Source organism: Festucalex cinctus, chromosome 16 (genome assembly GCF_051991245.1).
Source record: "Festucalex cinctus isolate MCC-2025b chromosome 16, RoL_Fcin_1.0, whole genome shotgun sequence".
Lineage (NCBI taxonomy): Eukaryota > Metazoa > Chordata > Actinopteri > Syngnathiformes > Syngnathidae > Festucalex > Festucalex cinctus.
This window is the reverse complement of record NC_135426.1, coordinates 21,021,421-21,035,018: the sequence shown is the minus strand read 5'-3', so window position 1 is coordinate 21,035,018 and position 13,598 is coordinate 21,021,421. Positions and strand designations below refer to the sequence as shown.

General features: G+C 41.3%; 1 protein-coding gene across 5 annotated transcripts in view; it reads left to right on the top strand.

Annotated features, from left to right (window-relative positions):
- large1 (LARGE xylosyl- and glucuronyltransferase 1) overlaps positions 1–13,598 on the top strand; it is a 192,811-nt gene that overhangs the window by 15,648 nt on the left and 163,565 nt on the right. Inside the window, exon 1 of one of the 5 annotated variants that reach the window (XM_077499387.1) lies at positions 5,791–5,925. The exons of the other annotated variants lie outside the window; for them this stretch is intronic. The gene's annotated coding sequence lies outside the window, so the exon portion shown is untranslated. Of the gene's footprint in view, positions 1–5,790; positions 5,926–13,598 lie in introns of those variants that run through there. 5 annotated transcript variants of the gene reach the window in all.

Below are 13,598 nucleotides of genomic sequence, written 5' to 3'. Positions count from 1 at the left end.
AACATGATTTTTCTGATCGGCTGCGTTTTTTTTCTAAGGACGGCAAAAAAAAAAAAAAAAAGCATCAGTGGCACAAATGAACTTTATTACGCGAGTGCAAGTCGGTTTGCATATGACCTTTTTAATATAAATGGGGTGGGGAAAAGTCATTATTATGCTGATAAATGGCTAAATGACAGTTTGCTTCGCTTTGTCTGGCTCGGGCCTCAAACCAAAAGCTCAAATCCGTCTGGTTCAATATTTAATGTGCTTAATCTAAAAGTCACACTTACATTTGTCAAAAGCTAACGTTGGCCGACATCGTCTCCCTGCGAGCGCTTCGCGCGCTTGAATGGTATATTTAAAGTCACTGACTTCAAGCCGAATTAATTTGAGTGGTAGACTGGTTTTAAAGAGAATGGCATCTCCGTGTGCATTGGATTGCCATGGCAACAAGTGCTTCTATATAAATAAAGATGTCTTAACTTGACCTTGAGTGGAATATTGAAGAAATCATTGCTTAACCACTGTCAATCGCTATCTCTAATAGTGTCTAATAAGTATACATCTCTTGGGGGTGGAGTCGTGATTGCTGGAGCAAAAATAATCAAAATGTTTTTTTATTTTGCAGCCATGTTGGCTGTGCTGAATAATTATAGCTTAATTTGCCAGAGGGTATTTATTTTACAACTGTCATCTTTGTCCCTTAAATTAGGCTCAAAAGGTAAAGCAACATGAAAACAAAACAAAACAAAACAAAACAAAACATTTCTAACCAAGGATTCCTATTGAAAATGCAATGCGTTGTCACATACGTATGTCACATACAGTGGGAGTGTCAAGAAAAGCCCGCTAGAACATCTGAACTGTATTTGGGCTTAATCAGATGCACGTTCAATGGTGGCAGGTGTGTGTTTGCTCCAATTTAATATTAGTTTGAATAGACTGGCTAACTTTTTTTTTTTTTTTTTAAATGATTACATTAACCCAGTGCTTCTCAATTATTTTCTGTCATGCCACCCCAAGTAAGAATAATACTATAACATTTTTTTTTTTTTTTTTTTGACCGACCATGTCAAGCCATATGATCCGGAAAAATAAAATTACATAAAATCAATAAATAATAATGCAGTCAAACTGATCACCAACATAAACTCAGGAGCACAATATTAAAAAACAAAAAAAAACAAAAAACAAAACTTTAACCTGCAAAAGAAAAATATAAAATAATTTGTGCTGATTTTCTTTTTTTTTTCCGCTGTGTGCAAAGCGCGCATGTTCAATGCAAACAAAACTCCCGACACCACCGAGCGAATGCTCCCTGCGCACACTCTGCCAATAATGAGCGCCACTGCCCCCTAATGTAGTGGAGGTGCAATTGCACTTTATTCTAGGACAGTAAACGGGGGCGTGTGGACATTTTCTATCCACTACTGGTTTTTCATTTGTCTATTTTGTATGAACAACAAAAACAAAGCAAAGCAGATAAATGTTCCTTTCATCACCTATTCTAATTTGCATATTTATAGCCAAAGGTTCTAATTTGGTATTATTTTACTATCAAAATTTATGTTCCAAACTTGTCATGCTTCAAATGCATTTTTCGTATTTCCGACTCCACTGGGAAGAGTCATTTTCATCTTGTGCGAACCCTTCTAATTGAGGCTGAAAGGGCGGGAAAAAAGGAAAAACTCTTATGCGTCATTCAAAGCTCCGTGGAATGACAGTAAAATGTCTCCGGCCCGCTCCTGGGGAAAGTGAGATTATTCCTTTAACGGCAGCAATGACAAGGTGACTTTGCTTGGGTCGAAACCATATCAGGCAACTCGGAGTGGATAAGAGTTTAAAGGCGCAACCTCTGGATCATATCGGCGTCATTCGCACCACGTGTGAGTGTGAGTGTGAGTGTGAGTGTGAGTCCCTCTGTTGTTCTCATACTCGGCCATTCGGTGAAATGAAGTGAAAATCTGAAGGGATTCTTGGAAGACTTAGCGTCGCTTGCAATCACTTTTTCTCAACCCTGACGTGGTCACGGTTGCGTATTTCACGCGCGCGCACTTAATCGGCGTATAATTGCTGCCAACCTGCTTCAAACAAGCGTTATTTTTCACTTCATTCTGGACCAGCTGGCCTCAAATGATGACTAAAGCATCATTCGAAACGAGACCACCTTTCTTTGCGCAAGCTGTTGCTTTGCGATATTTAACACCAATAATATCATTTACAGAAACGTGTGTCAACAATTCTCTTGCTTCTGTCATACAAATGTAAACATAAGTTAACCACTGTTTTAAACGACACTCGATCTAATGTTAGTTACATGCTTGTTTCTGTGCTGTTTTGTGGTTTACCACTAGCATGCGTATAATTTGCACACATGCTATTTTGTCTTTTTTTTTTTTTTTTAAAGCAATGGATACTTCTTTTCGAGTGCACAAACAAGCAGTAAATAGTGAACAATCTTTCTATTGCAGCCCAGTCTGCCGGTTTGACTCTGGAAAAGGCACTTTTTAAATACAGGATTTAAACAAACTAATTCTCAATTTACAGATCTGGGCTTCTCTTAACGTGTGGTGATGATTTTGTCTGAAAGCCCCACCCCACCCAGCCTGTATTTTGCCTGTATTTTGCTATTTTGTGTTTGTTTTGTAAACTGCGGGACGTTTCTGTTGAAAGACAGTGTTTACGCCCCTCCAGCCAATCGCAGAGCGGGGGGGGGCAAACGGAACCGGGCGAATTTGCCGGCTGCGTGACGTCACTCCCACGGCAATTTGAGAGCATGCACGGATTATTTTTTTTTCACTCACTCATTCACACATGTAAGCTTCTGTGAGTGAGTGAGTGAGTGAAAAAAAATAATAATCCGTGCGTGCTCTCAAATTGCCGCGGGAGTGACGTCACGCAGCCGGTAATTTCGCCCCACCCCGTTTACGACGCGCCACCCCCCGCTCTGCGATTGGCTGGAGGGTTGTAAACACTGTCTTTCCACAGAAACGTCCCGCTGTTTACAAAACAAACACAAAATGGCAAAATACAGGCTGGGGGGGGTGGGGCTTTAGGACAAAATCACCACCAGAAATGAAGATAAGCCCTGATCTGTAAATTGAGAAGTAGTTTGTTTGTTTAAATCCTGTATTTAAAAAGTGCCTTTTCCAGAGTCAGACTGCGCCTTTAAAACTAAACCATGCAAAAACTAAAACTATAAAACAATGCAAAACTGTGTAACTGTTTGTGAATGTCTGCAAGTTCCATTTGAGTTTACTTGAGTTCATTCGGGGTTTCGGAAATTACATCTGCCGTCATTACCTGAATGCACAGCGTCAACAGCAAACAAGTCATTATCGCTCATTTACAAAGGTCACCTTTTACGGCGAGCGTTTTAGCATCCCCCCGATTGTTTTTGTTTTGTCTCCACTCCACCAGGAACCTTGTGCAAAGTATTCACCAAATGAACGCCGTGATTGCGCCGTATTCATCAGCCGTTAAATTGCCTCGCATGAAAAGTGAAATTGTCTGTGTAATGCGATCAATTAAGAGATGCGCTTTGGGAAGCGGCGCCATCCTGCTGTTGTTTTTTCTGGGATGGGGAATTTACTTGTGTGAATAATGTTTGATTTGATTTGAGGGGGGGACATTAATGCCGGTGGCCCGCCGGTGACGCTTGCTTGCTGCAAGCATCACCGGTGCTGGAGCGCTTCCAGAAAACAACTCAAGTAACTATTTCTTTTTCTCACGACCACTTTGCGCTCAGACGAACTGGCAGTTATAGAGCGCTTTATGCAAATTGGGGGGGGGGTCACCGGCGCTAGAGTCGGTGGTGGATTTAAGCTGGAGAGGAGTGCATGACTCATCCATAATGATGCAGAAAGAGCGAGAGAGGCTCTGATTGGATCATACAAAGCAAAGCTCCTTCGTCTCGGGAAGATTGTAATTCCCTGCTCAAACTCGGACCATGTGCTCGAAATTGTAATTCTATTCAATATTCTCTCCTCCTGCAGGGGTGGGCTAACTTTGAGCATGTAAAAGTGGATTTCGATTGAACGTTTTGAAATATCTAAAACGAATATATTATTCATAATTCATTCAAATTTTTTAAGTAAAATTTGTCACATTTCATTCAAATGTATTTATTTTTTGTTTTGTTTCTAATAAATCAGATGGTACAGGTCGAAGATGAGGTTAGAAAAAAAGTAAAAAATGCATTTATATAAAGTAGCACATTTGAATTCAAATTATGTAAAATTAATCAGATGGGACAGGTCGTTTTTTTAAGATGAGGTAAGTAGTTAAATGTAAAGCAGCTTATATTACAATTTCATATGCATAATAAATCAGATGGGACAGGTCATTTGAGATAAGGTTAAAAAAAAGAAACAAAAAACTTTCAAATCCATATGCAAAATTGTTGATTTTAATTCAACATTTTTTATTTAATTAAAATTACTCACTCATTTTTCATTTATAAATAACTTGATAGGGCAGCACGGCGGGATGAGTCGTTAGCACGTCCGCCTCCCAGTACTGAGGACGCAAGATCGAGTCCAGGCTCCGGCCTTCCTGGGTGGAGTTTTCATGTTCTCCCCGTGCCCACATGGGTCTTCTCCGGGTACTCCGGTCTCCTCCCACATTCCAAAGACATGCATGGCAGGTTAATTGGGCGCTCCGAATTGTCGCTTGGTGTGCTTGTGAGTGCGGATGGTTGTTCGTCTCTGTGTGCCCTGCGATCGGTTGGCAACCAGGTCAGGGTAATGCACTGCCTACTGCCTGAAACCAGCTGGGATAGGCTCCAGCACCCCCACGGAGTGGTTAAAAAAATAGATGGATGGAAATAAATTGATTATAATTCTAGTAAAATATATACACACACACACATTTTAATTAGATGCACTCTGCATTTTTGGCATACTCCATAACAAACAGCCGCCTGGACAAATGTCATGTTTACAACACTAAGAATGCGCCCGCGCTGCCAAATAAATGCCGCACCCGTTGCTCAATGCATATTTATGCTCCCAGATGGACATTTGCTGTGGCCGCCCAGAATATCATCCATTCTATTAGAGGGAATTAGTATGCTGATGCAAGTTTTGTGTAAATGTCAGGCTGGATTCTGCTGTTGTGTAATCCCTCCCTTAATTGGCCAATAATTGCTGCACTAGCACTCCAATCGATGGCCAGTGCTTCAAAGATGAGGCTCTTCCTTCAATATGTGACATTGTGTGTTTAATGGCGAGTCAGAGTTTCCTGTCTTTAGAAGGGTCACGAAATGACCCCTTTTGCGTGCTATGTTAACGTATCTGACAGGAACTCGCAAAATGAGTTGCCCACCATTGACATGGAAATAATACCCTGACTTGAATATGGTCATTTGACAGGAACGCCCGTTCAAATGAGAGAAGGCGGCTGCTGTTTACGCATCGGATACGTCATCACGTGTGGTGTGTTTTTTGTTTTTTTTTTAAGTTTTGCGTGTCAATGCTTTCATGTATTTATTGCTGACACATGCCACACACACACTCAGCACTTTGACAATTACCGGGCTTGATGACACAGTATTTTTTATTGTCACAGTCACAAGCCCAAATAAATAAACAAACAAACAAACAAACAGGTGACAACAGAGATTCACCGAAAGCGGGGGAGATTTGGAATCTCCAACGGCTTCTTAGCGGTCTCCTCAAAGCACATCTTCCTCGCAAGGTGACACCCTGTCACAGTCACGAATGACAGTTCCACCCACGTTCCTACTTAACCCGATTAAAGCCGCTCAGCCGCCGGTGAATACCAGCTTGGGCGAGGCAGGGACGGGGTGGCGGTCGGCAATCCGGGGCGGCCGCCAGCAGATGGTGGGCTGATTGAAAGGATTAGTTCAAATTAGCGAGAGGGCTGTTTCCTATAAATGCGGGAGGATTCATCAAGCGCAGAGGTCGCGGGTGAAAGTCGCAGGTAATGTGGAAGCTGTGTGTGTAAATCGTAGATGTGGGTCACTGGAGAGCAGATGATGCATTGGCTGAAATGGGATTTTTTTTCTTCTCCTTGTTGTTGCCGCCAGTGGCCACAAGTGCGCCTTGGAGGCTGTGAAAACACCATCTGCCTGCCCTGGCTCATCCTTTAGCACAGGAATCACCCAAGACACATTTGACAGTGTTGATAGTTTTTAAAGTTGATACATTTCATGAAAAATGTGATGTTTTTTTTACATGTATGTGGACAAAAAGTTGAGTAGCTGGATGCTAAAGCACTATGCAAAACACCATAGACAGACTAAACTCATTTGCTCCCAATAACATGTAAATACGTTTTTTTGTTTTGTTTTAAGTGTCCCAAAGACGTATTTATACGTTTTTTTTGTTTTTGTTTTTTTAAATGCTGCTAGAGCATACAGAAGGCTTTGATGCAGCCTCTCAGCTGCAAAGAACGGTTGCAGAAATGGTAGTTATTACACAAACGGCCAGCAGGTGGCAGCAGAGCAAAGGAGATCAACCAGGGCCATCTAGAAAAGAAAAAAAAAAGCTAAATTATTTACAATTTTAAATAATTTGTGAAAACTGATGACACTTAGCTCTTTTCTAATAGTAATTGCTGCAAAACGGAAAAAGATAGAAACATATGTTTTTTTTTTTCCCTGATGAAAGAAGAGACTTTAATCTTTCTTTTGGTAGGTTCCATGCTTTTATAGCAATTGAAGACAATATTCTGTGGGCCTTGCAGAATCAGCCAAAATCCAGTAAAACAGCCGGGATTGCTTCTGTGAAAATGTCTGGGAGTAAATTAGTTAATCAACGGGTTTTTAGCTTCCTAAGTCAGTTGAGAAACTCTTCTTTGTGTTTTATGTATGTTTGTATTATACTGCCCCCTAGTGGCTATGGTATGCACACCAGAAGGAACACGTCGTCAATTGGCATCAAAGTATGAAAACACGATGCACTCCATGCTGAGGTGTTTCGACTTCTTTTTCCTCTCATGTTGTTAAATATAATCAAGTAAACATTGCACATTTTATGATACATTTTAATACAGAGGAAGCAATTTTGTATATATATATGCGCCATAAAAATAGCTGTAGAAAAATATCGTTACATTGTGCTCCTGTAGCTAAGAACAGCAGGAGATTGATACTAGTGCATGATCCCTATAATTAATCAATAAAATAGTGGGAAATAAATAAAACATTACGGCGATTCAGGCATTCTTTATTCTGTCTACTTTTTCTCTGGAGGAATCCTAAGATATTATTATTCATTAGGAATTTTCATTCGTATCCCTGCTGAATGTAGGTTAGCTCCTCACTCTCCTTGGTGGTTTCGCATGCGGCGGGTTAATAAACTTCTCCCGCATCACAAAAAAAAAAAAATAGGAAAGACTGACACTTTGAGAGTGGCGCCGCTAGTAAATCCGAAGCCCGACAGGCAAACAATGAGCTGAAACTCATTGTAAAACTCCATTAAAAGCTGGAGGAGCTGCAGAGTCTATGATAAGTCCAGGTTGGCTCGCCGCGCCAACATGTGACAGTCATTTCAGATAGTCACGGTTAAAAAAAAAAAAAAAAAAAAAACAGCCACTGCTTTAATGTGTTTTTTTGTTGTTGTTGCCTAAACTACAGTGGGACCTCTTCCTCAAATTTCCATTTCTTCAGTAATTGCCTTGTGAAATCATCTGGTGTAGCAATTTTGATAGGGTATAATTAACATTGGGGGGCTCTTTCTGAGTGGTCTTCAAATGAGATGCATTCAGGTGGAATGTTGCACCACTAAGTAAACACTATGCAAGACAACTCATTTCAAACACTAATAATGAAGCAAATATACTGTCGAGTGCACATTGACTCATTTATGACTTTCATTGTGTGATTTTTGTACAAGTACATATTGGGTGGATACTACTGGGGGGGGGGGGGGGGGTTGTATCATTGTTTACAATTTAGTCCATGGAGGCCCAAGTGCAAAATTAGTTAGCTGCCTATATTTGAAAATGAGTGTGAATAAGCCATTCTGAATCTTTACGGACTGTGATGCAATCGTGAGACTAATCTCCAATTCGTCGCCACGCAGTTTCTCCACCCACGACTTGAAGAACCATCACAATACTCCTTTTCTGAAAAACGTCAGACGCCATTACCGCCAGCCACTACTTTTCTGTTCGTTCGTATCACTGCGCGGCGCCCTGTAGACGACTAATCGACGCACCGCAGCCAGCTAGCTGATCCTTCCGCCTTCGAAAAGACAAACAACTTCTAGCGGAAGGATCACAGTATACAGTGCAGTTTTTGGTGTAAAATAGTAAAAAAAAAAAACTTGGACAACGTTTTTTAGACTTGGAACGGATTAAAATTATTTACATTAATTATAATGGGAAAAATTGTTTCGGATTTCGAACAAATCGCTTCTGGAACGGATTAACGGATTATGTTCGAAAACCGAGGTTTGACTGTACAGTATATTTTTTTGGATAGGCCATTGTTCATATGTGCATTGTAGCTGGGAAAAAATGTTGGGATCGGCCCATTCACTTACAACACAATTTATCTCCAAATATTCACCTGCCTTCTTAATTGTTTACGTGTCGAATAAAAGTCAAATGAGTGGTTTGGTACCAAAGTGCACTGACAACAAAAACGAAAACCTTGCCAAAAAATATCTCTAAATGAGTCTTGCCAAAAAAAGAATCAGATCAATCAATCGTGTTTCTGTGCGTGCCAGCTCATTATTTCCCCCTCATAAAGCACAATCAATCTATAATGGAATCACTTGACACTAACAGGAATCAAAACACCAATTCTCGCCAAAGTCCGAATTATGTTGGGCCATCTCCAAGCGTTAATTGAAACTATCTTCTGAAAGTTGTATATGACGTAGTCTCATTTCCTTTCTGTCCATTGTGCCAAAAGTGGAGCGAGACTTTCAAGACCACTTCAGCCCGCATGCTTGCAATAATAACTGAAATCGTCACAAAGCCTCTTCAGGACCGTAATTAGCGATGCGTTCTTTCAGACGCGCCGGCCTCACCGTCAACATTTCCAAAGAACTCCGAACATCCTGGCCGATTACAAGCGATTTGGCTTCGTGTATTATCGCGCTCGCGTTGGGTTCAAGCGCGGCTGCCGAATCGATAACTCATTGAAATCGCCGTCAATGTTGTATTTTTCTTTTCAGAGAGCTAGCGCGGTTGGGCCAGAAGGTCACAGAATCACTCGATTAAATGATACACCACAGGACAGAAATTGGACCCAGCAACTCACTCTCTCAGAAACTTAGTCGTTATTTACAAAGAAACTACTTGTCTTTTCATCATTTTCTTGACCGCTTTGCCTCACAAAGGTTGCGGGGGTGCTGGAGCCCATCCCAGCCGGCTTCGGTCAGCAGGCGGGGGACACCCTGGACCGGTTGCCAGCCAATCGCAGCATAATAATATTTATCTGACAAAATTAATATTAGTTTTTTATTTTTTGTAATTTATTTATTTATTTATTTATTTATTTATTTTTGTAGTTCGTGACTTGCACAAAAGAGATTGCACCGACTGCAGTCTACAACGTCTGGGAAAGTTTTTGTGCCTCCAGTCGGTTTCGATCATTTCCTTGATAAGCCTGACTACATTCAATTGGGCTGTTTTTTTTTTTTACATTATTGAGCAAAAATAAAATACTTTTGAAGAGGTTGGACTTGTCCATTGCCTTATAAGAGATTGTACAGTATACGGAACTTAAAAGTTAAATACAACTGAACTGTACTTGGACAGTGACGCTCTCAATTGGATAAATATAACTGAAATTTATAACATAAAGGCTATTTTTGTACGTTTTCCAAATTTGATTAGTAGAGGGAGCCCTGGTGCAAAAAATAATAATAAAAATAATCCATTAGTTCAAATTACAGCTTTGGTACAACACATTTTGTTTTTTTTGGGTGGTGGGGGAAACATGCTATTGTGCTTTAGCAAGTAAATGGAGCACAAGAAGACATGAACCTGCATGACACGAGCGGGTGTGATGATAATTGAAATAAATGATGCATGCGCCAGCTCGCCGCTGTTGATGAATGGAGCTGATCAGCGGAGACCAAGGCAAATAATGCGCTTTCTGATTCCTCCAGTCTGGATGTGACACTGAAATAATGTGAACTCCATCAGCGTAATGAGGTGGCCCGACCTTCTTCCAGCGACCCGCCCCGCGCCTCCATCCACTCGCCGCCCCCCCCAACTGTCGCCTCTGTGCGGGTTTCATCTGTCTCAATTGCTTGTTTTTCCCTCTCACCTTCCCCAGAAAACGCCCCTGGAATAAATATTCGTATTTAATACTTTGGGTAGTTGTTTTGTAGGGCTGGGTATTGCCGCCAACCTCACGATACAATACGTATCACGATACAGGGGTCACGATACGATACGTATCGCGATACATATGTATCCCAGTACATGAACCTCAAGGCGATACGTATCCTGATATTTTACATTAATTGACTTGCATTTTAGAATAACAGTCATATGTAGACCTAAAGGATATATTTATTATGCTGGATGACAAAAATATTTTTGTTAGCAGCTCTTCTGGTTTACCACCATGCGGCATGCCTGGTCTAAATGTGCACACGCTGCAGAGCTAGGAGCAGCTTTCACAGACACACCTGGAAAATTTATTAATCGGCATGAGCCGATATGAGCAAAAATATCAAAGTATTAAAATGACAGCTCTAAAATGTGATTATTTGTGGAAATAAAAACAGCATTTTATTTCGTTTTTTTTTGTTTTTTTTAAATAAAATATAGGAAAATTGGTACATTGAGACACGTGCCATGTTAAGGTTATAAAAGTAAATAAATGTTGATATTCTTCCTCTGCTGTCATTTTTCTTAGCACGATGCAGGTGTCCAATCACTGGTGAGCTATTTTTGCATTAATTAAAGGCAATTAACTTCAAAGACGCTGCTGGGTTTTACTTTTTAGGTACAATGCAAGCTGCAAAGGCAAACGTGAACTGCCTATTTAAAGTTAACGAGCAATATCGATTCTGACACTTGCGTACTATCGATACGTTTATTGTAATGAGGCCCGCAACGATATATTGCCGTATCGATTTTTTTGAGCACACCCCTATTGTTTTGTATTACCGTCAATGTGGTTACGCATTTGTCATTTATCTCACAACTTTTAAGTGGGCTACGTTGTTCTTTTCGGCTAATTTCTAATTCTAGCTGTGTGCAATTCACCAATACAGCATGCACGGGTGTGAGGAAAGCAAAACAAGCCTTGGACAGGTCAGGGCGTTTTTTTTTGTTTTTGTTTTTTTCTCCTCCTTCCCCCTGTCCAAGCTATGGCCACTAGTGGCACCAGTGTTTTTAGGCCTGCTGCTTTTGACACCTGTAACAAGCGTTTCTGTCTTCCGGCTGCTAGTTTGCACTCGTAATAACAGTCAGACTGTGGAGGCTTAGTGGTGCCTCGTGCTTTGTGTTCTTGGCAAGCAGAGTTAACGAGTGTGCCAGCCCACTCAGCATAGATTCGCAGAGGAGCAAACAAGCAAGACTCGCTGTCAATCTCACTGTGGATTATCGGGAGCGGGGATACAAACTGCCTTCAGGGCACACTTGGAAGTTTGTTACCGTTTGACATGTCGATTATTGATCCCTTGTGAAGTGCAGCTATGATTTGTCATGGGCCTGATTGGACTGTTAGTTGTCTATCTGCATTGTATTTGTTCCATTTTAGTTAGTGTACAGAATCGTTCTGATAGATTTCTCGTTTTATTTTGACTGACCTCAGGAGCCGGAAAACTGCTGAGTTAGCGTCATTCAGCCTTGTCAACGTCTCATGATTCGAACATGAGGTCTTGTGACAATCTGTGGCGTTAGCAAGCTTAGGTAGCTAAACTAACCGGGCTAACTACATGATCGTGGTTGCAACACTTGTACAAGTCCACTTTTATATTTATTTTTTTGCTTCATTGTGGTTAAAATAGTATTTGTTTGTTGCTCCACATGAAAGGGACGTTCAGTGATCCCTCGTGTCATCTAGTAATCAAAAAATAGCATTAGAAGCACGCGTATGACGGCGCCTCAGAGACACCACATTTCGCAAGTCTACCACCAATTCTTATTTTGCGTGAGCAAACGAGCATCTCGGCAAGACTTGGCAGCCGTTGTGAAGCCATTTTGAATTAGCAGGAGCAGCTAACAAGAGCGGCTAACGGGACCTAGTCAGATGCATAGGCTAGAGGGGCTAATAAGAGCGGCTAGCGGGAGGAGCTAGTAAATAAAACAAGCTAGCAAAGCTTGCGAAAGCAAAGCAGAAAGTGACAAGCGACGGGCCCGAATCACGGGAGTTAGTGACGACCATCCGGGCTAACTGCGTTTGCAAAGTTGCCCTTTAGGCATCCGTCACAGCGAAACATGCTAACTCTAGTAAGATGACACTACAGCCATGTAATATAATTAGTGATTACTAGACCTACGATTATATATAAAATATGTTGATGCAATACATGTTTTTTCCTGCGATTGGCTGGCAACCAGTCCAGGGTGTCCCCCGCCTGCTGCCCAGAGCCACCTGAGAGAGGCTCCAGCACCCCCACGACCCTTGTGAGGAATAAGCGGTCAAGAAAATGGATGGATGGGATACATGTTTTTTTTTTTTTGCATACTATTAAAATGAACGAGTTATTAGTTCACCACTAGATGGTGCGAGGGATCACTGACTGTCCCTTTAAACTTCCCACAAGCACAAGGTGTTCCGACACCAAAGCAATTTCATGACTTCCAAGAAATGACGAACTTAAGGTAAACTTAGGTTAAGTTGGAAAATTGCGGAACTGGCTTCAAACCCTCAATCTGGAAAATGTCATCTTTTACTGGCAGCGTAAAAGGGGCAATAGTTTGCGCCTAGCAGCCGACCTGCTTCTACCTCGTTTTGATGCAATCTGGCAGAATAGGTCAACTGGAAAAGCCCCACTGTTAAACAAGCTGAAAGGGGGCGTATTGCCAGAGGTGGACACACAAAAAAAACAACAACAGGGCGAGGAGAGACATCTGATTAGCCAGTCAATTCCCTGCTGTTCCACCTGTGTGTGGTCAGCCATTCTGTCTTCACTCTGCGTTCCAGCCAATCGGCTGCCTGTCCACCTGTGTCTTGTACCCTCATTAGTTGCGAGTCTAATTAGTTCCATTGTTTTTCCCCTCATATCTCATGAGAGCAATGCTGCTTTAACCTTCAGTCTGTGAGCACTTTTTTTGTTGCCTCGCATTTAATGCGTTTAATCCTTAAGCCCCATGAGGACGTCTGTCCTGGTGTTGCAGTCTTGGGAACTTTTGTTCTTCCGCATGCTTTGTTTATGGTTACCAGAGTGTCACATATTGGGATTTAGAAATGAGTAATCGCCACTCTTGGCAACAACAAAATGAGACCTCATAATTGACACAAGAGAGACGCTACTACATAACTATATCAATTTCTCAGATGTTGTTATTGTTTGAGTAAAATTATCTTTTGTTTCATTCGATACTGACAACATTCCAAACAAATCATGTCACATGGTGTTTTTACAAAGTTTCTTCGTTATTTGTCTCAACAAAGAAGTCGTTGCATTTTCACTTGCTTAAATCTGGTCCTGTTAACAGATGCATCACAGAATAAA